The 26,222-nt window shown below is 46.4% G+C and overlaps 1 protein-coding gene across 4 annotated transcripts in view; it reads right to left on the reverse strand.

Moving 5' to 3' along the window:
* Cradd (CASP2 and RIPK1 domain containing adaptor with death domain) overlaps window positions 1–26,222 on the reverse strand; it is a 148,426-nt gene that overhangs the window by 17,765 nt on the left and 104,439 nt on the right. The window lies entirely within an intron of this gene.

Here is a 26,222-nt window from a genome sequence, read left to right on the forward strand (position 1 = left end):
TCGTTACATAATGCAGTTAATAGCACATACGCTTCCCTGCGGGATTTAACCCAAGTTTCACAGTGGTCTATTTTATTTAGCATTGATAATTTTATTCGTTTCTTATTAAAGCGATCTTTCCACAAAATTGACTGTTGCCTCAGCCTTGGCATAAGAAAGAAGACTGGCTGAATTAATGACGTGAGCGACAGATGGGACCCTGACGCAAAGAATGCCGCTGAACCGCCTCATGCAGGCAGGTGTCTGTGAGCCGAGAAGTTCATCAGAAGGCCCTGAAGACAGCTTTGCCTTTTCCGCGGGCATCGGTTTGCAGGCAGAACATAAAAGGAAGAGGTCCATAGCCGTTTGTTTGGTTCTACGGTTGCTTCCGCTGTGCCTGCTCATGTCTAACGACCCATGCTTGTATGAATGGAAAAACCCCAAACTAAGAAAGAGGTAGAAGGAGGAAGCAGAAGGAACATAGTACTGATATGCCTGCCTGCCTGTGGTTGGGGTCCCTGGCATCCTGGGCGTTGAAGGGTCTGTTTGGTACTGTGGTTTTTCTGTAACCAGGAAAGGGGTTGAGAAAGAGCTGGGTAAAACAGGTCCTTATGATCCAATACTGTCACCTCTTGTCCGAGGCTAGCCAGTGCTACTTTCTTTCCTAGCTACTGGGTAGATAAGGGAAGGGAAACAAGATGAAGTAATTTCCTTCGTCACTGTGTGGCTAATAATAACACAACTGCTGTGCTTCGGGCTTAGGAAGAGCTCCTAGTACAGTCCCTTCTGGTTCCAGAGAGCTCTGACACAAGTGTGTTCCCTGTTTGCATCCTTTGGAAACAAGGAATACTTGCGCTCTCAGAGCCACTGCCACAAGACAGGTACCGCTGGCTTCTCAAAAAGGAGCTAGCAGTATGAGGAGAGGCAGGATAACATGCCCCAAATATTAAGTAGTAAGTGCCTGTGACTGACTTAAATCCAGCTGTCTGGCCGAAGGTCTGGCCTCTTCCAGACAGTCTGCTAAGATGCTGATGAGATGAACATCGTGGACAAATCTCAAGAGGGGGAAAAAAAATGACCAGGAAGTCATTTCAGACTAGTTTGAGTGCAATCCTCAGATTGTGAAGATGTGCAGACATTCCTGCCGCCTGGCTAACCTGGATCGTCCGGGGAAGAATGCTGATTGGCCCGAAGGAAGAAGATGATTCTTACACATTTCCATAATTCATGCTACAGCTATAGAATCCTGGAGGGCAACAGCTCCTGTCAGACACACAATCCCAATGACAGACATTTATTTTTTCAGGACTGGTTTAGGCTAAGCCCCTGTGAAGACATATCTGGTAATACGTGCTTGGAGAGACTACATGAACAGTGAGTGACTAAAAGATGAGTGGGTCTGCAGAGACACCTATAACAGTCACTAACTCCTTTCCAGCACATTTCTCTTTGTTTCATGACACCTTCTACCCCTATAGGTCACCTGCGTCCCCCGACTAGAGAAGATGTGGACACTGCCAACAGCCCCTCAGTTTTGGTAAAGGAATATTCTATTTCTAGAGCGACCAGGGCCGGACCTTGGATTCGGCTATTACATCACCCAAGTCATCTTTGGTGTTGACGCCGCAGGGACAGCCCCTGGCCTCTGAGTTTCCCACTTTATAATGCTGCAGAATGGGACCTCTTCAGTAGAGAGTGTACTTCAGGTTTAGAATTTGGATCTCTTCCTGGTATTTGTGGTATGTCTTTTCTCTTGAGATTCTGGGCAGTGGCAGCAGGTTGCAGCTCTCAGCCAGCTAGCTAGCTTCCAGGCATGGTACCCTCCGCCAGGGATACCCGATTCTCAATTGTTCCTCTAAGCTGTGGTGCTCAGTGAGGGCTGATATGTTAAAATTCATTTGTGACCTAGAGTATTTTCAGGGTTAGAGAGGCTTTAGCAAGCTGTAACCCCACTGTGGATTGAGGATCATGGTTAGTTCCATGAGTAATGCAAGCTCTGGAAAACACGGGCTGCAAAATAATATTTTAAATTTCCTCTGCCAGCCGAAAGGTGCTAGAAGAAGAAGAGAAAGGGAGGGCCGTGGGGGGGGGGGGGGGGGGAGGCAGAGGAAGAGGGAGAAGCCAAACAGAAAATCCCTTGTCATATTCTTTTAGTCTGTTTCCTGGCAGCATCTCTGTGTGGCTGTCCCAGAGAGCACAGAAGCAGCTTTTATGGTTAGAAAACTGAAGCGCTATCAAACTTAGGAAACTATGGGAATGGAGAACAGGAAGTCATCTACATAAGTCCCATCTGCTTTTGGTTTCATGTTTTGCACAATCGATTACTGGAAGCATTTGAGAGTGTGCTACGACACTGAACAAGAGCAGGGGGCGTATTTTAACTGCAGGCTGGAGGTGAAATGGGGGTGAGCTAGTGGGGAGGGGCAGGGTAAGGAGGAGGAGCAAATGCCACCATGGACTCCAAGGATGTGGAGTATCACAAATACAACCTAAGCACGCACGTGACTGGAGCCAGGGTTTTGGACCGTGGTAGAAAGTGGCTTTCCACTCGGTGAGGAAATGCCACCTATATCATTACCGTGTCAGCTTGGGTCACAGAGTCCTCCACAGCTGGGCAGTTTTGCTGTGGCAGCAGTTGCTCTCACTTGTGGAGACTCTGGTGTTTGACAACTGCCCAGATCCTGCTGCGGGCTTTTTTTTCCAAGATGAGCTCTAAGCTCTAAGTCTATTCTGAAAGCTCTTCTGCCTTCCAACTACTCCCTGCTGAGCACCCCACCTCACCTCCCTTCAGGAGCTCCTCGCCACCTCTGCCAGCACTATTAGCTCAGTCATTATGGCCACTTCTGCGTGAGCCACAGCCTTCGCAAGGAAAAGGGCCTCACTTCTAAAAAGACTGGCAGAGCCCAGGACAGCAGTGGATTCACGCTCTAAATAAACAAAGCCGGAGCTGAAGAGAGATTAATAGGAGCCAACATTCTTCGCCTCAAAGAATTCAGTGGTGGAGAATTCTTAAAAAGTAAGAAAAAAAAAGTGCTTGCTATCTCCACCAATTCAACCAATTAAATACATTGGCAGAAGCAATTAAGTTATTATTGTCTGTCTGTGGGTAAGGAGTGGAAGGGTCGGCGTCAGTTACTGATCAACTGCTCACTCCTTTGTTATGTTTTTTAAAAGGGGAAAACAGATAAAAATCCCTGGGCTTCCAGAAATAAACAGCGACAGTGTGAGCCTAGTCAAGCACAAATCCCTTTCTTAGCATAAATCACCAAGCATCATTAGTCTGCTGTTAGTAGGAGATGACATCCCTGCAACATAAATCTGATTTCCATTGCTGAGCAATGACTCAGAAGTTCGAAAGAGAATTTAATTCTACATCTAGGCCTGGTCCTGGCCATATTTAGCTCTTCCCCTCTCCCTCCCTGCTCTGTATGCCTGTGGATGCAAGACTGCGTGCATGCGTGGGTGTGGGTGTGTGTTCGAGCACATGTGTATGCATGAGTGCATATGCATGTGTGAATGTGTGTCTCTTATTAGCCTGGAACTCAATTAGGTTAGGCTGGGTAGCCGATGAGCCCAGGATCCTGCCTACCTCCACCTCCTGTGTGCAAGGGCAGATCACTAGCGCACCCCGCCATAACCAGCCTTTTAACCTGGGTTCTAGGCATGGAGCTCAGGTCCTCATACTTGCACTTTATTTACTCAGCAATCTACCACCTCGGTCCCATAATTTTCTTATTGATACAATATTCTAATCACAATTTTCTTTCTTTTTTTTAAAAAGATTTATTTATTTCTCTATTGTGTACACAGTATTCTGCCTACATGCCAGATCTCATTATAGATGGTTGTGAGCCACCATGTGGTTGCTGGGAATTGAACTCAGCACCTCTGGATGAGCAAACAGTGCTCTTAACCTCTGAGCCATCTCTCCAGCCCCTAATCCCATTTTCTTAATCATTACAGAGTCTTTGTCTCAGAATTTCTTGGATACACTTAAACACAAATAATGGAAGTGTCATGAAGTATCATAATCATTTCAGAATTCCCATGGTCAAGAAAAAGGAGACTGGCCCAACAGAAACAGACTCCAGAAGCTGAATGCATGTCATGTGCCCACTCATCGTTTCTCTTTGGAAACATGTCCCATCGCTCTGCCTCTCTGCAGCTTACACAGAAGCTTGTTGCTGCCAGGAGGATCAAGTTGAGACAGTTATGACATGGGGTAGCCTTGTGTTGGTGGTTTGAATGAGATATCCCACATAGGCACATGTATTAACAGTTGGCCCCCCACCTGGTGGTGCTGTTTGTGGAGGTTATGGACCGTTTGGAAGATGGAGCCTTGCTGGAGAAAGTATGTCACTGGGGGAGGGCTCTGAGGGTACATCACCCATTTTTTCCCCTGCACACTCTGTTTCTGGTGTATGAGGATGTGACAGCCAGCTTCCTGCTTCTGCTCCTGCTGTACCCACTATGCTAGCCCTGTCATGGTGAGCTCTAGCCCTCTGGAAGAGCAAACCAAAATAAATCCCTTCCTTCTAAAATTGCTTTTGGTCAGTGTGTTTTATCTCAGCTTTGGGAAAGAAATTAATATGGCTGAATCGCTGCATAGCAACGATTCAATGGGATGCAGAGAGGACACAGTAGCTTAGAGGCTTCGGCAGTTGTTGAGGGTAACTTCCCTGAGGATGAAAATGGTCTCCTTCACTAAAGGAGTCAGGAGGAGGTTTTTCTAAGACTCCAGGCTCTGAGGCACGGTCATTTCAGTCCCTTTTGATTGGCCAAGGCCATTGTTCATTAAGGACAATTTCAAGTTTTCCTTCTTCTTAGCAATGACACTGCCCATAGTAATTATGTCAAGGGCTACAATATGGTGCAGAGCGTAGCTGTCTATATATTTATGTGAGTGTCAATAGGAGGCGAACAGGCCAGCTTTCTCTCCACCTTCCTACAGCATCACAAGGAAGAGGCTGGAGTCCCAGATTTACCTTCCCTGTCACATTCAACCCTCCCATTGGATTTCACCTTGATTATTTGGGCTATTGTCTCCTACAAACCAGGGCCATTCTTAGGATGCCACCCTGGCCTTCCAGGGCCTATGGTCTCACTTCCATGCTGCCACAGATACAAACAAGAACAACTGAAGTGTGTGTTAGCTGCAGGCACAGCAGGGAGACTAGTGAACCAGGTTGCACCGTGTGTCTAATGTAGAGATCAGAGGCCTAGGACTCAGGAGCCATGGGAATCAGTCCATGGCCTAGAGACTGACGTGACACCTTCTGGGCTCACCTTGCACCTCTGTAAAATGAAAGGGTTGAACCAGCTCCAGAAACCACAAGTGCAACTATTGCAAATATCTCCAAGGGTGTGGCAGAGGGTATAAATAGGTGTAAACATGAATCCACAGGGACTGAGGAGACTTGTGAGAACATGCCCCACCCCCACCCCACTTAGGGTATCAGTTGCTGCTCAGGAGGGGACTGACTGCAGCTCTGTCAGAGGCATCCAACATCTCCACATCTCATCTTAGGGAAGGAAGCTACAGCTTTGTATTTTAGGTAAAACTCTCTCTGGCTTTTGTCTGTTTTAGTTGTTGTTTATCTGTTTTGGCTTTTTGTTTTTTTGTTTTTGTTTTTTTTTTTTTCTTTTTGAGATAGGGTTTCACACAACCCAGGCTGGCCTTGAACTTCTTATGTACCAAAGCTGGTGATGCACATTTTCATCTTCCTGCCTCTATCTTCCAGCTGCCAGGATAATGGGGATGAATCCTCACCATTGGCTAAAATCTTAGTTTTACATAGTGTCAATGATTTAAAAAGAAAAAGAAAACACACACACACAAACACACACACACATATACTACGTAAGCCAAGCAAAATGTGTGGAGGCTGGCCACAGTCTAAGGGTTCAATCTGTTGCCTCAGCACTAGGCCATGCCTCTAAGCTTTCTTTAACAGCTTACATTCTGTGATCCACTCCAGAGTATGTTTTTACAGTAAAATCGCTGCCCTGATTAATGTCTATTTGATAATGAAGCCAGAAATGACATGACACAGTGCAGGGCTGCAGACAGGATGAAGCTGGGATTTGCTCTAGAGCTCAAGGGCATTGGAAACCTGAAAAGCCTGGGGATCAGGGTGAGACTGGAACCAGAGTGCCATGGCCCAGTTTCAGCTAGCGAAACGATTCTGACTATCACTGGAAGAAGGAGCTGGAAAAAGCGACTGGTGCATGAAGCAAAGCCCAAGGGTGCCTGCACAGGAACAGTGGGGTGTGCACTCTGACCCAGGATTGCAAAAACCTCAGGGGATGGATTCAGTTTTCCTTCTCTGTGGCTCCGTGTAGATTTTCTGGCATTAAGACAGGCTGGGGTAGAACCAGAGGGATAGTTAGAAAGTCACTGCAGAGGAAAAATGACCGTGACCCTTGATCCAAGATGGAGGCAGGGGCTGCAGAGAAAGGTAGATGGGCTGTGAAGATATAGAAAGCGGACGGACATCAGCTGATGGGTTAAAGATGGGGCAAGGCAAGAGGAGTCATCCAAGATCACAGGCTGCCAAGGTTCTGGTCTGAGTAACTGGGTGAGTGTCATCGCCATCACTAGAATAAAATGGAGAAAGCTGGGTCAGCGAGGTGGCAAGGGAAGACACTACGTGAGCAGACTGGATGACCTGAGTTCAATTCCTCCCAAGGTGGAAGGGGAGAACTCACTCCCCAAAGCTGCCTCTGCCTTCCACATGCACAAGGTGGCACATGCCAACATATCATACACACGTGCACACATGCACATGTAATAACAACACAGAGAAGGTTGCAATGCAAGAGTGGTAGGTAGGCATGAGACTGGGAGACTGTGTTTGAAGGCGCTAGGTGGGAGATGCCTGGGGGATGCAAAAGTCAAAATCTGGACTGCAGGACTAGAAAGGCAGAGTCCACGTGGCTATAAAATAATTCGTTTAATTCTGTCATTTTCTTGGCTAATTACTTTTCAAGGTAATTTTGGGGGGGAAACTAATTGCAGAAGAAGTTAAGCTGTATGTTGAGGTTGGTTTTCCAGCAGTGGCTCTTCTTTGGGTGTCTGGTATAGCCCAAGTCTGCCTTCCTCTGCACAGCGATAAACACACTGTGGCTTCCTTGCTGGGCATTATCCTGTCTGTCAGGAACTCACCTGCTTGTCCTATTTTCATTTCTGACGTGTGATAAGATATGCTGGCAAAGAGAACGGAGGGAGGAAGGGTTTATTTCAGCTCTGCCTTCCAGCTCAAAGCAACTTGTATCACATGCACAGCCAAGTGCAGAGAGAGAGATGAAGCCATGCGGGCTTAATGCTTACCTAGCTTTCTCTACTTTTACACAGTCTAGGGTCTAAAACCAGACACGCGTGCTTCCAACTATCAGGCTCGGTCTTCCTACATTATGAAACGCAATCAAGATTAACCCCCCACAGGCCAACCTGATCAAGACAACTCTTCACTGAGACTCTCTTCCCTGGTGACTTTAGGCTGTGCCAAGCTGGCAGGGACAGCTAACCATCGCTGCTCAACTCTCATGGTGGCTCTAAAGACAGACACCACGCTATCTTCACTCTGCTAAGGAGGAAGCCGAAGCACGGGAACTCGCCACGGTCAGACAGCCTGAAGTGGACTGGCCAGAAGTTGAGCCCAGACAGCCCGGCTCCTTAGCCGTGCTCTGACACATCACACCCTGCCCTCTGCTGCGTCTCCAAGCATCTCAGGTGATGTCAGGCATCGTCTCACATAATGTCTGCGGCTCCGTTTAGTCTCCCGCTTTCAGATTAAATATCCCTGTTCCTCGTCTGAATTGGTTTCCGGGCTTCTTGTTAGGGTTTTCCCCTCATATGAACTGGTTTTTGGACGACCCCTCCTACCACTCACTTTACTTTGCCCACTGTTGAAGCACCGAGGTTTGCTGGCGCTTGCTCTGTACATGAATAAGGCATCTCTTCTGCATGAAGAACGGGAAGCCAGCCCTGTATTTACTCCTTCTGAATCCTTTACTGTGATGCCAAGAGCGGCACACAGAGCAAGCCCTCTTACACAGACAGGGCAGGCCAAGTGGGGATAATAGGCCTGGCCACGTGGATGCCATGAGTCAGCTGGGAATACACTTTTATCTGTCACAACCCCAATTAAGGGAAAAGGCCTTATTTTGTAAAATTCTGGCCTTGTGGCCAGAAATGTCAACATAATGAATTGGCTAGTTGTTCCTTCTTGTGGCAGTGCCATCCCTAGATCATAGAACTGAACTGAACTGGATGGCACCTTCCTTAGCCGTGCCCTGTGACCTAACTGACCTTGTGTGACCGTGAGGCTGCTCAGAAGGCAGGCTACCTCTCACACTGTTTTGGGGCCTCACTGCATTTGGGGGTATTTTGTAGCTGTGTTCCCCTCTGGATCTGTTCTTGTCTTCTGTTCAGTTCTCCAGAGGCTGGGAGGGGTCCAACAGCGTGGCTCCCCACCAGATGCCTGGGAGCACTTTCCTTCTATCAGTGGGTGGCCCCTGTTCCCTGTCCCAGTCCCTGCATCCACACTCCTCACTGCCAAAAGCCTTCTGCACTTCTCACCCATGAACACGTCCTTTCTTGTAGAATTGGGAGGAAGGATTGCTTGATGGGCCGAAGGGCGGTTAACGTTTTGTTCTGGGTTCCATTTGCCATGTCTCCCTCACATCTAAGTACTCGAATTTCCAACAATCATCTAACCAACTGGCCCTAGCATTTCGAGTTATAAAAATGACCTGACGGGAAATGCACGGACTCAGCAGGCAGCTGAGAAACCTCTTCAGGCCAACAGGCTATGACAACCAATTCTGCTGCCCTCGCTGGCTCTTCACTGCCTCACTCCTCAGTTTGGGTTTTGTCTGACAGAGCAATATCCCTTGGCTCTGGTCAGATCCTCTCCTGGGACAGCAGCAGCCGGAGAAAAGTAAGGTTCTAGCTGGTCTGGCCTCCAGTCTGTTCCAGATTTCCCCAAACACCTTCTCTACTTTGCCCAGGACCTCTCTAAGCTCATCTTGTTCCCCCCCACACACCACCCCACCCCCCCACCTCCCCACCCCATCCTCGCTGCCCTCCACTGCTAAGCTCCACACCTCCTCCGCCCAATGAGTCCTTAAGATCCACAGAGCCCTGGCCAAGGTCATCTCTTGACATGAGCCTCTCCGCCGGCACATGGACCACTGAGGGTCTCTTGGCTTTGACATCACCCTCTACCACACAGTTCATCAGCCAGAGAACTCAACTTAGGATACTGACAGAGATCAGACAAAAGAAACAAAGCAAAGCAGGCATTAGAGTCTCCAGGAGGCCTGTCCAGCATGGATGAGTAAGACTGTGTAGGCACTAGTGTGTAAACAAGGTACTTAGCAGGTAAAGGCGCCTGCCACCCACCTTGATGACCTGAGTTCAATACCTAGGGCCCACATGGTATTTGTTAACTCCTACGCTCACTCCTATAGTCTGTCTCCTATGTGCATGCGCATGAGCGCGCGCGCGCGCACGCGTGCGCGCGCACACACACACACACACACACACACACACACAGAGTGTATACTGTAGAAGAAAAGAGGAGATTTCTGTCCCAACTTTCCCTGATTGCTTACAACCCTGTGAGCCAAGAGCAGCTGGCAAGCAAGAAGGAAGAGGGGGTGTTTGGTGCTAAGTGCACTGTAAATTTGGGGTCTGTTTATTGTACATTCTTGACAATCTCCACACGCTGCGTTGGATTCCAGGTTTTGTTGGACAGGGTCACTTTGGACAGGCTCTTAGCATCTCAGGAGGAAGAAGATTCTGGCACAGAAGGGTTTGTTATAAAATAGGTTGCTTTTTACTTAACTCTGGAGCCCGCTCCCGGCATTGGGTGCTGGGGAAGGTTCCTATGCACCATTTTAATGCTTTCTGGGCAGCATTCATCATGCTGTACGATTTGGCACTGCATTCAAGTTTATATTACCTGCCTTTTCTCCCCACATTAATTTGAGCCATACCAATAAAACAAAAACAAACAAACAAACAAAAAAGCAAACTACAACAGTCAGAAAAGTCCTATGGAACAAAAGAGGGAAAACCTCAAGCAAGACAAATAAGGATACTGTATTGGAGCATTTCTTGATTAAAGTGCATTTTACATAACAATACAGAGTCTGGGAAAAATCAACTCAAGATGCAGTCTATTGCAAGTGCATACAACTAACCAAGTCCAGACCCAGACTTCACACCAACTTCCAATCACGCGGCCTAAAAATCCAAAACTCCCACACATCCTAGTTTCCTTTCCTTGGTTTTGGCATCAAATTATCATTAACTTGGTCTAAGATAGGGAGCAAGGGAGAGAACACTACACCCCTTTGAGCCCATCCATGCCTGTAAAGTGTAGCCAGCTCTCATTAGGTAGCAGTGTTATTTGTTTTGTAACACAAATAGGAACTATGCTCAAATAACAGTGGAATAAGAGTAAAGTAAAAACAAATAGACAAGCAAAAAACTCCCCATTCACTGGCACCCATCGTGTGCCGGGTGGGAAGTTGAGTCTACTGCATGCTTATCCTATTTAATCTTTCTGAAAACTGACTTATTTATTAAGATCCACAGATTCTATAAAGCTCATTGTTTGCGCTGCATACTGTAGGTTGTGACACCAACAGTGCTGCTGTTACACAGAACAGCTCCATGGCTCTTAGTATCTGGTGCTTCCCCGAGGCACCCTTTCTCCCCCTTTCCTGAACACTGGGTGACCATTAGCCTGGGCGACCATTAGCCTTATTGCTTTGCTTTTTCCAGAATGTCAGTGCCGCAGTTGTGGACATGAGGTATCCTCTCAGGAAGGTTCATGTGTTGAAAGCCTGACTTTCCACATAGCAGAATTCAGAAATAGGGATTTCAGGAGGAAGTGACTGTATTCTCTGAGCTCTGACCTCATGTATTGAAGAGTACTCCTGGGCGGTGTCTGGCCTACTGGGAGGAAGTAAGGAGCACATATAGGAAGGATGTGTCTTGTGTTATGCCCCTTCCTGAATGCCATGAAGTAAGCAACCACTGGCCCATGGTCCCATTGCCACAATACTTTAGCCTTGTCTCAGACCCAAACCAATGGAGGCAACCAGCCATGGGTTGAATCCTCAGAACTGAGAGTTCAAGAACCCACTTCCCAGACCTTTTACCCTATTTTCTGGTATTGCCACAACACTGAAAAAGCCAGAGCAATGGTTGTGCAGTTGGGGACAGGGGGTCACAGTGGGTATCCCTTTCAGGCTGGCTTCCTGTGCCAATCAATAGGCAGCCAATATCCTCTGTGACTTTTCATGGCTTGCCAGCCCGTTCTTTTGTTGTCGAATGATAGCCCACCATATAGATGTACAGGACTTTATTCTATTAAGTTACTGGAGTGCCTTAGCTGCTTCCAAATGTTGGCAATTGTGAACAAGGCTTGCGTCAGTGTCTGTGTGGGCATAAGCTTTTAGCATCTGGGCAGACAGCAGGGAATACAGCTACTGAGTCATGAGGTAAGCTGCATCTAGCTCAGTAAGGAACTGCTGAACTCCCAGGTGGGTCACATGGTGCCCCCTTTTGCTGAGCCTTCTGGGAGTCCTTGGTGTATGTTATTTTATGCTTGCTTGTCCAGTGAAAAAAACCTATGAGGGTCTAGGGTGTCAAGTAAGTAGCCTTGAATCACACAGCACTGCGAAGACTAATGCTGCAATCCAGAGTCAGGGTGATCTGGCTTTTAGGCTGGTGATTTTCCAGCTGTGCTATTCTGCCCCCTGAGACCCCCAAGTGCTCAGCCAGGCCGATTCTCCAATGGTGAGGGTGAGTGTGCACGAAGCCAGCATTTGTTGCACGAATTAACGTCCCTATTCTTAGTCAACACAAGGAGCAAGGAAATGTCCTATTTTGCATCCTTTTACTTTTCCTCCCTCCCTAAACTAGAAAGGTACTCTTCCTCTCTCCCCTAGCTACAAGCCCAGGTTGAGGTTTGCAAGGCATTGTGGGTCTGGAAGGTGACAGACACCAGAGGCAGCCATACCTCAATAGAACTCTAGCTGTAGGCAAAGGCAGCCTTCTTTCAATTAAATTTGGCCTAATCACTCCATACGTCATATTTATTGTTGACCATATGGTTCCTAAAACTAGAATAGAGCTATATCCTGATAAAAAAAATCCTAAATTACAGCCACCATCAGTAAGGTAGGCACTGAACACCCCTAAAATACTGAACTTGCAAGCTCAGCAACATGCTACACATAGAGAGTCAGCTGTTTCCTCTCATGACTGTGGCTTGCTAAGAGCTGCAACTGGCCACCCCAGCAACACTGCAGGAAACCATTTGAATAGTATCACTGGCCCAAGGAAAGAGCGGAGCTCAAAATGTAAGGAGTTTCTACTAAATGGGGTATTGCTTTTTTGAATCATCAGAAAGTCCATAAATCTTAAGGTAAGCCAGGTTTGTCTCTAAGTCTCGGGAACAGGCTTAGGAGTCCTGGGTTTCTTTAAAACTATGTCAGTAGCAGCCAGTCTAGGATGGGAGACTGAAGGAGAGGGCCACTCGCTCCTTCTTCTGGGATCAATGACAGAGGAGCCCTTATCCCTGGGGATGTAGCTCAGTGCCTAGAATACCCAGGCCTTGGGTTCTATTCTAGCAGTGAAAAAAAAAGAAAAAGAGGAACCAGATTCAAACCTATATAGGTGTGTGTGTGTGTGCGTGTGTGTGTATGTGTGTATACACAAACACACATATATACACACACATATGAATTATATATATGTGCACACACACACACACATATATAATTATATATATTCATTCAGAAATGTTCTTTGCTCAACAAACATCAGAACACACAGCCCGGGAGCTGGGCAGGAAACACAGGCAGCCATCAGACTGAGTGAGGATTGGCCAATCTAGGCCACTACTGCATAAGAAGGCCAGCTCTGACTCCTACTTCGTATGGCCTCGGGCATAATATGGAGTGTCTTCCGTCTAAAGGCAAAGAGTACAGATGCTTTCTACATGTACCAGCTATAACATGACAGCTGGAGATCCCACTGTAGTTCTGCATCCTTAAAGCGCATTGATTCATTCCCGCCCTCTCATCTCGCAGAGCTTCCCCTTCGTTAGTCACGCTGGCTTTCAAACACATACACAACAGCCTCCTTTAAGAAGCGCAGATTGGTACAGTCCAGAGAGGTGGCTTAAGAAGCCTAACAAAAGGAGAAACATTTAGTCTCATGGCAAATACAGTGTGGTTAATTTAGGAAGCCTGCTTTACATAGCAATTTGGACGGCCTAGTAGCATAGCCCTTTGCTGACAGCCCTTGCTCTAAGGAGTTTGTGCAACCTTCCAGCTGGTGGCTGAGAAGGTCATGTGGCAGTACGTCTTTGGCGGCCACAAGAAGATGTGGCCTTTGCCCTCATTACTGTCACATAATTATATGATAATAAAGATTTTTTTAAAAAATCATTGCTGTTATTTGATTTCAGATAGAATCTCATTATGCAGCCCTACCCAGGCAAGAAGTCACTATGTAGCCCAGGCTGGCCTCAAACTTGTGGCAATCCTCTTCCATCAGTTTCCAGAGTGCTAGGTGGAAACCACTATACTGGGCTTTTCTTAAGTGCTAAGATTAAACCCAGGCCTTTTGCACGCTAGGCAAGTGGCTCTATCGCTGAGCCATGCCCGCAACCCCAAGGTTTGTGTTACTCAACACAGACTGGATGGGCATGTTTGTTTAGCATTATGCCTGCATCATTCCTCCTCTTTTCAATGTGGGTGAAAATAAACTAAACACAGCCCTCCATTGGCAGTTAAGCACATGGACATTAGACCTCTGCTAATCCAGTCTGTTCTCTTATTCACCAGTCTTATTCCTTCCTCTCAACTTGGCTCCATCCTGAAGGAAATGCAGTTGCTTCTTTCTTTCTATTCTTGATAGATGATACAGGCTATAGAGGTTGCCAGGCCCCATCCCTACTCTACCAGTAAAATGGAACTGTACAGGGAAAGTGCCCTCCTTACGTGGAGGAGGACTACACAACTTAATCCTCCATGTTTTTATATATTTCGCCTGTAGATTAAGCCATGGTGACCAAATGTGCATCTTGGTCATGAAAGGCAAGCACCAGTGTGTCCCTCAAGCACTGCCAGCCTCCCTTTCCCTGACTCAGGATCTGCCAATGACTAGGGTCCAGTTGAGACCAGTATCCTTCTTCCCAGATGATTCTAACTACCCCACGGCCTCCCTGAGAGACTCTGGCTCTTTGCAGTCTGGGCTGCTATCCAGGTTGCACCACTGGATTCTGGGTCTTAACTTACAATGATGCTCCAGCTTCTCTGAAGGAAGAATGGAAGTCTTAGATATTACACCCATATTGCCACTAAACAAAGAGTTTCACTGTACAACTTTTTATCTTTGCTAATAATTAATCACAATATTTTAAGAAGATAAAAATGCATCAAATGTATGCCAAAAGGTATACATAGTAAAACTTGAAGTTAAAAAAACCCAATATTGTCTTGAGGCCCCAGCCTTCTCTCCCCAGAGCAAGACCAGCAGCATCAAGACAACAACCACCAGCATCCCATCAGCCAACACCCAGCATCCCACCAGCCAACATCACAGCATCCTACAGCCAACATTATAGCATCCCATCAGCCAACATCCAGCATCCCATCAGCCAACATCACAGCATCCCACCAGCCAACATCACAGCATCCCATCAGCCAACAGCACAGCATCCCACCAGCCAACAGTACAGCATCCCACCAGCCAACATCACAGCATCCCACCAGCCAACAGTACAGCATCCCATCAGCCAACAGCACAGCATCCCATCAGCCAACAGCACAGCATCCCATCAGCCAACAGCACAGCATCCCATCCACCAACAGCACAAGAGGAGCCTTCCCTCCCACAGCCCCGACTCTCACCAAGCACTCACAAGGCAAACAGTCTACCAACAGTGCTACAGCCTTAGCCCACTGAAGAGACTTTTCGCTTTGAATTCTACTCTGTGTTCAACCATTGTTTTTGTTTACCTAGTATATTTCTTTCCAATCCTTTGGTTTTAACTGCTTGCCGTCTTCTTTAAGACAGGTACCCTTTTTAACCATCATCATTTCATTGGCAGAGCCGAGAGAAGCACCTTAAGTCAGACATCCTCTCTCCTGTAGGGGAATGTGTGCTCTTCTTGCCCATTCCTGTAATACCACATTTTCTCATTTTTTTTTCTTGGATATCCTAAATTTAAGTAGATAAAACTTGACTCTTTTACCTTACTTTGTCCCATTTCTGACCTTTCTCTATTTTGAAAAATCATACTTCAATTAAGATCTGTATGGGCTATTTTCTTTAAATACCTAAAAATCCAGTAACGTTTTTAAATACAAGGGTAACTAAAAGGATTCTGTTGGCTTAGAATTCTGGCCCCAGCCCTTACTATACAGCTGACTCAAGACCTTCCTGTCCCACTGGATGAGCGTTTCCTCCCAATGGCTCAGGCCAAACCCAAACTCTATCTCTTCTCTCTCCCCAGCAAACTGCCCCAGTCTGAAAGATCATGTTATTGCTAGCCTCACAATCCACCCAGAATCTTGTGCTTCTCAGCACCTGGGTCACACCTGGGTCACACCTGTCTCACACCTTTTGCTCCTCAGCACCTGGGTCACACCTGTCTCACACCTTTTGCTTCTCAGCACCTGGGTCACACCTGGGTCACTGAGCCTCCTAAAGGGCTCCCTCCCTCTTTAACTCATGTCCCCTGAAAGCTGCTCTCTACACAGCAGCTGAGTGATCCAATTAAAACCTAAGCTGCATCAAGTCACCCTGCAGTAGTTCCCCCAACATGCACTCATTTTATTTAGAGAGAAAATACAGAATCCTCTCAATGGCCCAGGAGATCTGACCTTCAGTGATGTTTTTGGCTTCCTGTCCAAACCCTGGCCACATTCTTGTTCTTTAGACACATGTCAGTCACATTGCAGCTGTCTTTGGGCGAGCTACCTTTCACAATTTCAGCACATGGCTCACTCCTCCAGGTCTCTCCTCAGTGACACCCATCTAACTGAAATCACACTCCCTGCTCTACACTGCTTGTTATATCTAACGCTTTACTCCTCTGAGCATGTTACATAACTTCCTGTTTCACAATTACTGTGTCCTCATTACTACATACACACACTCTTTGAGTGCTAGTAACTTCTACCAGTTAGTCAGCCAATCCCCAAACAAAGACATTTCTCTGCTTTCCCACAGTCAACCACGTACCTAAGCAGTACCTAGCACAGAGCAGACACACTTTAAACCCATGCGTCTGGCAATTGCACCAACTCTTCTTTATTTATTTTTAGTGTGATGTTAAGTCCGAGCTGCTCGAGTGGCATCTCTGTCACATTACCCGGCTGATCTTCACCATAGCATTTGTCTCTACCGTATCTTAGATCATACATAGAGGTACTCTTCAGTGCCTAGCACAGTGCCTAGCACATAGCAGACGTGCCACATGTGTCTTGGTTGGCTCCCTGTTTAACAATCCAGCATCTTAAGGAATTGGGGAAGGGGCTGAAGCCATGAGTGCTCCGGCCTATCTGCAGTGGGGGGTGGGGGGAGCCCCCACGCCTCTTCTGTTGCAGATGAGCACCTCGAAGTACTCGCCCTGGGGCACCCAGGTGGAGCAGCCCTGCTCCTTCCATAGGTCGGCCTCTCCACTCTTTTTATGCTTTTCCTTTTTCAAGATATTTATTGTGTGCTCTAGTGATTCACTTGTTTAATTGTGTCCCCCAAGGGTCCCTACATTAAAGATTTGGTCCCTAGAATAACAGTACTGGGAGGTGCTGTGGTCCTATGGTGGGGACTGAGGTGGGGTCCAGTAGGAGGCTCTTAGGCCAGTGAGGGTGTGAGCTCACAAAATTCTCAGGGGAGAGTCCTTACAACAGATGAGTCTGGCCCACCAAGTGCCATCTCTCCTTCTGGTTAGAGGTGTAATCTCTTGCTCCTAGTACACATGCCTGTCATTGCTATTCACCCTGTGCCATAAACAGCAGCTGGGGGCAGGAGAGCAGCCCTTACGCCCCATATGAACTTGAACCTCCAAAGCTAAGAAGTCAACATTTTAAGATTTATAGCCAGGTGGTGGCGGTGCATGCCTTTAATCCCAGCCCTAGGGAGGCACTGAAGATTTATTTTTAATTTTTAGTTATGTGTAGGTGTGTATGCGTGCAGATGCCTGCAAGAAGCAGAAGGGGGCGGAGCGTCAGATCCCCAGCAGCTGAGTGTACAGGCAGTCGAGGGTCTCCTGCAGGTGGGTGCTAGGAACTGCAGGTTATCTGGGACAGCAGCACTTGCTCTTAAGTGCTGGGCCATCATCACTCCATGCCCAGACCAAGCGTTTTCCTTTTGTGAGTTGGTAGCCTCATGTATTTCATTACAGTAGCACAAAGCTGATTAATACAGCGTGTCTGTGACCAGTGACAACTGTCCTCAGATGGACGTTACAAAGCGACAGAAACAGGAAGGCAGTACAAAAATGGCTGCTAATGCCTTCAGCCAAAACCGTCCAAGGATATTAGGCATGAACACTCTCTCGTCCTACAGGAGAAAAGTCCTTCCTCATGAATCTCAAACTTTACTATGGTGTGATGCCCTATGCAACTCAAAATGCTGGTGAGGGGAAGCCACAGGCTTGTTGGTTTTGACCCTGCCTGCATGGACGCCCTGGAGGGGAGCAGCTAGACCTGGGAAGCTGGGCGTCCTAACAAAGCCTGGCAGGTGAACAGTTCCAAGGCAGTTGCGATGTTTTCTGGAGCCACCAGATTTGGGGGCAGGAAGTGGGGGTGGGGATGAGCTGTATTAAAAACTACATGTAAGTTCTGTTGATTTACCTAAGATTTAACATGATATTGAGTAAGGTTATCAAAACCTATTTTATCAAATTGTGTCATGCAAGATTTACTCCAAATACAATTTTCAGCTCACTTCAATTTGTAAAGTGTGTCTTGTGTGTCTCTCTTACTGCTTAGCTACCAAGTTTAAAGGGCAAGGGTTCCTGTTTTTAAGGCATTCTCTCAGAGGCATCTGGCACAGACATTTGTGGCAAGCAGAGCAGAAGCAACGCGCAGCAGACACGTGGCACACGGAAGGACCACATGAAAGTCTGCCATCTGTCTCTGAAAAGGCACGATATACCTGACTGCTGGGAACTGACATGCTCAGGACATAAAAGCCATGTGTACTAGGAAACTCCTTTAAGCAGGAAAACTACATTGACCTAGTCAGCTCATGACCAGCGGTTGTCATGGCCAACATCAAAAGGATGCAGGAAGTCACTTACACGTTCTTTCTTTCAGCAGGCCTGTGGGGTCATAGCATCCCTCTGGGAACTACTGTCCTTTGCTCAGTGACACAGCACTGTCGGTGGCAGTGTCATGATAATCCATGTCCGCCTCTTTCCCTTGACATATATAGTCACCAAGGCATTTACTACACAGTTTGAGGGCCAGGAGGCATCCTGTGGCCCCTAGGGTACAAAATATGAACAGCAAACAGTAGGACATGGTGTCACTTTCCAGTTTTATGAAACAAATAAATTCAGATTTCTAGTGTCCTTACTAGTAGTATATATTTCTCCAGAGAATCTGCAAAGGTTTTTTTTTTTTTTAACATTAGCTAGCTTTTGTTTTGTTTCCATTTACATATTTATTCTTTTGGCGCCTTTTTTGTTTTGTTCTGTTGGGTTTTTTTCTGAGACAGGGTCTCTTTGTGTAGCCTTGGCTGTCCTGGATTTGCTTCTGTAGACCAAGGTGGTCTTGAACTCACAGAGATCCTCCTGCCTCCTGCCTCCCTCAGGGCTAGGATTACAGATGTGTGCCACTGTGCCTGGTTCATATTTATTCTTATATAAAATCCTATCTTCTTTTTTGCTGACTGACTCAGTGAACTGGGTGAGAGAAATGGGCTGTTCAGCTAACTAGCTCTGAGAAGTAGCTAGAAATCAGTGATGAAAAATTACTATGAAGTAAGGTAAACTCCAGTAAATCAGTGATTTTAAATAAAAGTACATAAGAATGCATATGCTCCCTTCACAGTATTTCTATAATGATTTTCTTTAATTTCTTGTTACACTAAGAGTTTTATCACATATTCATAAACAAATTACTTCAAAATATTTCTTGGGCTCCCAACTTAGCAAAAATCTTATCTCTGCTACAGGATTCCTGTGCACAAGAAGGGTGGATACATTCATCTTCCTAACTGTATTGTATAACTACAGCAGGGAAATTGCTGTTAATTACTTTAAGAACTTTCAGGACACAGAGACAGCTGGCTCTACTCATAAACAACTTACTGAACTCATCAGGGTCCAAAGGCATACTGGGAGTCCTTGAGAGCAGGAGCTCTCAGACTCCCAAGTGATGGAGTCTAACATCATCATCATCATCATCATCATCCTCAACATCATCAACATCATCATCATCAACATCATCAACATCATCATCATCAACATCATCAACATCATCATCATCAACATCATCAACATCATCATCATCATCATCATCATCATCATTATCATCATTATTATTTCTCCCACCTCCACACAGAGTTCATACCTTCAGCTTTCTGAGAAGTTAAGGGTCATGGAGGTTAATGAAAGATCAAACACAGTCCATGGACAAGTGAGAGGAGATCTGACTCCAGGACCCTTTCATTCCGCTTTGGGTCCTAACTGTTCACTCTTCTGCCCAGTCCTGATTTCCCCTGACCAGGCCGTGCGGTTTTACTTTCCAGCTGTTTTGCTTGGTGTGAATTAGAGGGATGACACTCTAAGTGGGAGATGAAGCAGCTAGCCACATTTCAACAACAGAGAAGTATGATTTAGAAGGAAACGAAATCTTAATCGTGTTGCCTGACCACACATGAGCAGCTAGTCGGGATGAGTGCTCCGAGCGCGAGGCAGACACCCAGTGCTGAACTGCACTACTCCCCTGAGATGTGAGGGACTCTCCAGTTCCTCTGGAACTCACATTAGCTGCCATTGGGAGCACTTGCCAGAGTGCTGAGGTGGGGACTGAAAAGTTCTCTCAGACGTGCCTGGCAATGAGACTCCAACCGCCAGACATTTGGGGTCATACAGCAAGACTTGTTGTTTCTATTTCATCGATAGACTTTACAAAATTTTTAGTAGCTCAAGTGTGGGTGGTATACCATTTCCTACTGCGGCCATAATAAGCAATCACAAATGACATTTAACAAAAATGCCAATTTTATTCTTTTATGGTCCTGTGGGTCAAAGCCCAAACCTCTGGAGACTGGCTGTGTGTCCCTTGATTGCTGGCTCCTTCCAGGTCAGCGACACTGAGTTGAGTTCTCCTGTCACACCCCTGTCACCCAGGACAACCTGCCATACCGACAGCATCCTTAACTGCATCTGCAGGTTGTATTAATGGGTTAAAAGGCTCTGCGGATTAAGGAACAAACATCGTTAGAGCAAGGCATGTTATACCTACCAGAGATGAGTTTCTGTTTTGTTTTGTTTGTTTTCCATTTCAGCTGGAAGTAATTTGGGGCTTCTGCTTCTCAGAATGCCAGAGGAGACACATCTCCTGAGTTAAGACTTACTATTTATTGGCAAGATGAAGGTTACTTGGGTTTTTTTGGATGACTGTAGATACTTAGCTAAAAGTAAGTGCGGAATGACGCTTAAAAGAGAACTGTATTTGCCAAGGCAGGCTGCGTGTGGGACACATCTTTTTTCCTACTCATGACTGGTTCGATGCAGGTAGGCAGGTTGGAACACAGGGCCTCCTCCAGGCTGACAGAGATTGCCAACTCTTAGAGCAGTCCTGAGGGCAGCGGCCTCCAATCCAGCAGGCCAAAGGAACAAGAAACAAGAAAGAGAAAACACGCAGGAGGTTTTTATGAGTCAGGGGGTTTATTCCTCAATTTCTATCTCATTAAGTCAACCCCGACGTTTCCTAACTGCACTGAAATCTGGAAACTGTAGTCTGTACGCGAGGAGGAAGAACAGACGAAATGATCTTCTTTGTGAAAATGTGTGCAAGGAGGGTGTCGTGGTTTCAGGACGTGGTATTCATATCAGCATCCAGAAGAGGCTCGCCCTAACGATTACCATCAAAGGAGCGGAACAGTGGCATTTTATTGGTAAGGTAAAGCCAGTACTTGAGGATAGCTTCAGAACCACGCCTCTTCTCTTCCTTGTCTCAAGTGCTGCTGACATGGGAAGCGTTGCAGACTGTCACTGGACTCGCTATCTATATGTCTCCCCAGGAATCTTTCAAACCAAAGAAGCTGGCTGTTGAAAGCTTCTAGAGCTCCACTCAGAAGCTTCTAGAGCTCCACGGACAGAAGCTACTTCTAAACATGCCTGCTGCACCCTCACCATTCCCTGAAGTGCCTGCTCCTGTCCGAAGGAGGCGATCCTGGAGCTAAAAGGATCTGGGGAAGGGTGCTCATTAGGGATAACGGCGTCTTTGCTGGGCAAATCACAGAAGAAAAAAAAAATTCCCCTTGAGAAAAGGCCCGTGGCGCGCTGTCTCTCGCCTTCTCGGGAGACTACAAGACCAAGGAGCATGCGCAGAGGCCCAAGGATATAGTTACCCACACACAGTATAGTCATCTCTTGCACCTTGTCCCCAAGCTTGTCTTTTCTAAGTAGGGAGGGATTGCCCACGGCCAGGTGAGCCACGAGACAATCAACTTAGCGGCCTGACTCAGCAGCTTCCTGGCTTCGACTCCGAGTTCACACTGAGGTGGTGACTTCCTATAAGAGACCCGACTCAGAGTGTCATGATTTAACCCGGAACCTCAGAACTGCATATCAGAAGGACCAAACAGTTGAAAGGAGAAAGGCCTTCAGAGATGAAGGCCAGCTAATAAATGTGGGATTGCATTCGTAAACTAGAAGGGCTCAACGGTGATCCTCAGTAGACACGGAACAGCTGACAGGAATTTGATCATGGGGGCTAAAGGCAAAATTCTCAGTGTCTTCTGGTCAGTCGTATACGCAGTGTGGCTGGGGCCGCCAAGCTTAAGCTCCAGTAACATGTTCATTGAAAGCACACAGCACAGCACTAAACAGTCGCTGAAACACCCAATCAGAATCCAATCGGCCTTTAGCGCTAACCACTAGCTTACCGGAAATACAAGCAATGGAAGAGCATGCCGAAGGCCGTCACAAAGGTAAACCACTCGGGTCCAGAGCCAGCTGAATACTTAAGAATTTATGGAGCTGGCTCAGCAGTTACGAGCACTGGCTGCTCTTCTAGAGGACCTGGGTTTAATTCTCAGTTTCCACATGGCTGTACATAAACATCTCCAGTTCCAGGAAGCCCAGAGCACCTGGCATACACATGGTGGACAAACTTACATGCAGGCAAAACATCCATGCACATGAAAAAATAATTTAAAAATGTAAAGTTAAGTGAGGATACAAAAAAATTAAAGTTAAGAATTTATGTGATGGGTAGCTTTATACACCAACTTGACAAAGTGTGAGGCATTTGCTGGTAGCTGTGACATTACTTCTGGATATGTCTGGGAGAGTGTTTTAGGAGAGAGTAACTTCTGACCCAGAAGACAGTAACGATCACGCTTACCAGTGTGGGTGAGACGGGGGCCCGTGTGAAAGGGTCCCAACAGAATGAAAACAAGGAAAAGCACTCACTATCTTTCTGAGCTGGCACACCCATCCTTTCTTGCCCTCAGACATTGGCTGGCACTGCTCCTTGGATTCTCACTAGAACTTGTGCCATCTCTTCTTCCCTCCCCTCCATGGAATTACACACTCTCTTTCTTAGTTCTCCAGATCCCAGGCCTCTATCTATCTATCTAGCTAGCTAGCTATCTAGCTATCATCTATTTATCTATTTATTATCCTTACCTATTATCATCTATCTAATCTATTATCTATCACCACCTTATCTAATCTATCATCTATATGTGTGTATATGTGTGTGTGTATATATATGTGTGTGTGTGTGTGTGTGTGTGTGTTATGTGTGTGTGTGTGTGTGTCATTGGTTCTGTTTCTCTGTCAAACTCTAATGTAGTGTACCCAGAATAAACAACCTTGCTTGATTTTTTTGTCTGAGGGGGAGCCTGGTAGTACATCTGACGCAATGTATTCTTTTGCCTTGCTTTTTTAACATCGCCCTAGCTATGTACTGCTGTAATGCTCTTTGTACAGTTTAAAGAGGTTTAAGAAGCTCAGTGGCACATCACTACAGCAAGTGCACATAAGGTATAAGATGAGTACCTGAACTACCCATTGCAGTGGCTTAAACATTTTTTTACAAACTTTTTAACAATTTACTTTGGAGAGTGCATGGGAGAATGCATGGGACATGCATTCCTTGATGCATGTGTGGAGGTCGGGGGGGGGGGGGCAGGGGGACTTTTAGAGTTAGTTCTTTCCTTCAGGTTTTGTGTGGGTCCTGAAGATCAATCTGAGATCATCAGACTTGTGCAACAGTGCCTTGACTGCTGAGCCAAGTCACTAGCTCAAATTTTGAAACTTAGAATGACACAAACTACTTATGTCTACTCATGAGACACCATATGAATTCGCAAGAAATGCCAAGAATCACCACCATGTAGCCCAGATATCAGCTCAGACACTCGGTGCCACTCAGATGTAGGAGAAGATGATACAATCCATTGGGTCAATCCGTCTATAGCTTCTATAAACCCACAGCCTTCTCGACATTTTGGTGGGGATACATGTCAGGGCCTTCTTCCATTTCAGGGCTCCTGGTCACATTGTCCCCAGAGTTGTTACAGTCAGAGCCTGGGTCCTGGCAGAACTAACAAGCTAGGCTTGGCCACCAACCTTGAAATTCCAATTAAAGAGAGAAGTCATAGTAAAAAAACAAAAACAAAAACAAACAAACAAACAAAAAGAAAACAGAGGAAGGAGAGCTACTCAATGCGGCTACACTTCACAGGAGAACACCTGATGGGGTCCAGTGACTCCCCCAAGCCCCCAGGCCATCTCTGAGTCCTCATTTTGTTTTGTTTGTTTTTTTAAATAAAGGACAAGAAGCATGCATAAGTAAGCAGTGCCAGTCAAGGTGTGGTCCTGTCCACCACGAACTCCTGGTCTGTCCTACAAGATGGTCAAACAAGTTGACAGAACTACGGGATCATTTCCTGGCTGCCACCAAGAGCTCAAGCTCAGCCTTTTGCTCACCCAGCAAGTGATTCCTGTAGAATTTCTGATTCCTTGGGGTCATTTGTCCCAATAAATCTGATAGCTGCAGGGAGGGGTAGAAAGGCCTCTTTTGGAATCTTCTTGCTCCTGCCAGGAAGGTTACAACATGAGCACCCGCTGTACCTTGTACTGCACCAATCAGGTTGCTAACACACAATTTTTTAAATGTACCCCACCCAGGAGTTTGTCCATGTCAGCACGTACCAGCACAGGACACTTCAGAGAGCACAGTACACAGCTGAGTCACGGAGCTTCCCGTTTAGGGATACTCTGTCCCGCCTCCTCTCTTCTCTTTTTAGTACAGCACAAGTCACCCCAACTCTCTGAACAACCAATAAATGTTTCCTTTTGACTCACATGGAGCAACTCTGCCAAGGGCCAGGCCTTTGGGGGCTCATCATCTTCCCTCATCAAGATGGTTTTTTCTAAGATCATTTCCTTTATAAAGCAAAGTCTGATGCCAGATGTCCGAACAGCGGCATTTTCATCTCCCATGACTCCTGGTGCTTATATGGAAGTGGAGGGGCTCACGCCGGTGGAAGCGGCCAAGGCGGGTAGCACAGTGGGATATCAGGTGTTCTCAGACTTGACTGTGAGTACAGTGCGACATGGCCAAGTATAAAAAAGAGATTTGCAGGAAGCAAAAGCAGAGGCCAGGGGGACCACAAAATGAAAACCATGACCCTGAAAGAGGCCCTCCTACCCTAGGCCTTAGGAAACAGGGCCTTCTGATAACCTTGGCAAGGAAAGTGCTCTCCCATACAAGTGTATTTACTGATGTAAAAATAAAGACTTAACAGTTACAAGCCATAGTATGATACAGATGACACTGCCCAAAGAATAGAATTCTGTCTAGACCCTGCCAAAAAAAACCCACTCTTTACAAAACTGTCCACCGGGTCAGAAAGATAGAACAGAACAAAACAAGAAAGTCCCCCAACGGCTTGGTTTTCTATAAAAGTTTTCAAGTTGTAATTTTTTGGTGACAAAAGTCCTAGGAGGGAAGGAAGGAAGGAAAGAAAGAAAGAAAGAAAGAAAGAAAGAAAGAAAGAAAGACAGACCCACTCAGTCCATTAAGTGGACTAGAATAGCTCTGATCACGCCCACTGGGTACGAGACACAGCTGGTTCTTCTACCTTATCCCTCGCTACACAGAAAATTCTTCAAGTACGACCTGTCTGGGATGTGGCCTAGAGTCTAACCTGTTGGGAATCTCCTCCGCATGAAGACAGGACTAGAATCTGTTTGCACCGCCGAGACATCTCGTGCCCACGTCAGTCTAGCGGTCAGGCTTGAATCCTCGCCCTTACTACAGCTACTCCACAGATAGCTGCTCGTTATTGCATTCAAGTGCACAACCGAGCACAGCTTTTGGTTTAAATGCAAGCTCAGGAAACAGGTTTTCTAGGAACTGATTGTACTGAACTGGAAATGTATGGGCTGTTTTTGTTTTGTTTTGTTTTGTTTTGTTTCTTACAGGAAAAGAAATATAGAAAAGAAAGGAAGGAGGGTAAGAAGAAACACTTCTGTCTTAACTCAAGGAACAAGTGGAGTTGGTACGTCGTGTGCTGATGGACAAGCAGTGAGTTTAAATGCTACCGGAGAAGTATACTAGCAGTCACAGTGTATTACTGACTTTCAAAGACGCTGAGTGAGATGCCTCCGTTTGGTGTCCAGGATGAAAAGTGACTGTTGAAGATGACAAAGACAAACGGTGATGAGACACCAAAGCACAGTGTCTCATCAACCTGTCTTAAAATGCCGAACAAGCTTCTACACTACATGCGGAGTCAAATACACAAGTGAGTGTGCGTTGGGGAAGAGAACATGAGGCTGGGGTAAAGATGCACTGATATGCCCTTAGTGCAAACTTCCAGACCGTCATCTGTAAACAGACTTCCTCCATTTGTTCACACACGTGATAAATATTCATCGCCTGAGTATTCTATGCATTATTCAAGGCACCAGACACAGCACTGAACATGACCTGCTCTTCTGGGCATACAGGCA

The sequence above is a fragment of the Acomys russatus genome, chromosome 31 (genome assembly GCF_903995435.1).
Source record: "Acomys russatus chromosome 31, mAcoRus1.1, whole genome shotgun sequence".
Taxonomy (NCBI): domain Eukaryota; kingdom Metazoa; phylum Chordata; class Mammalia; order Rodentia; family Muridae; genus Acomys; species Acomys russatus.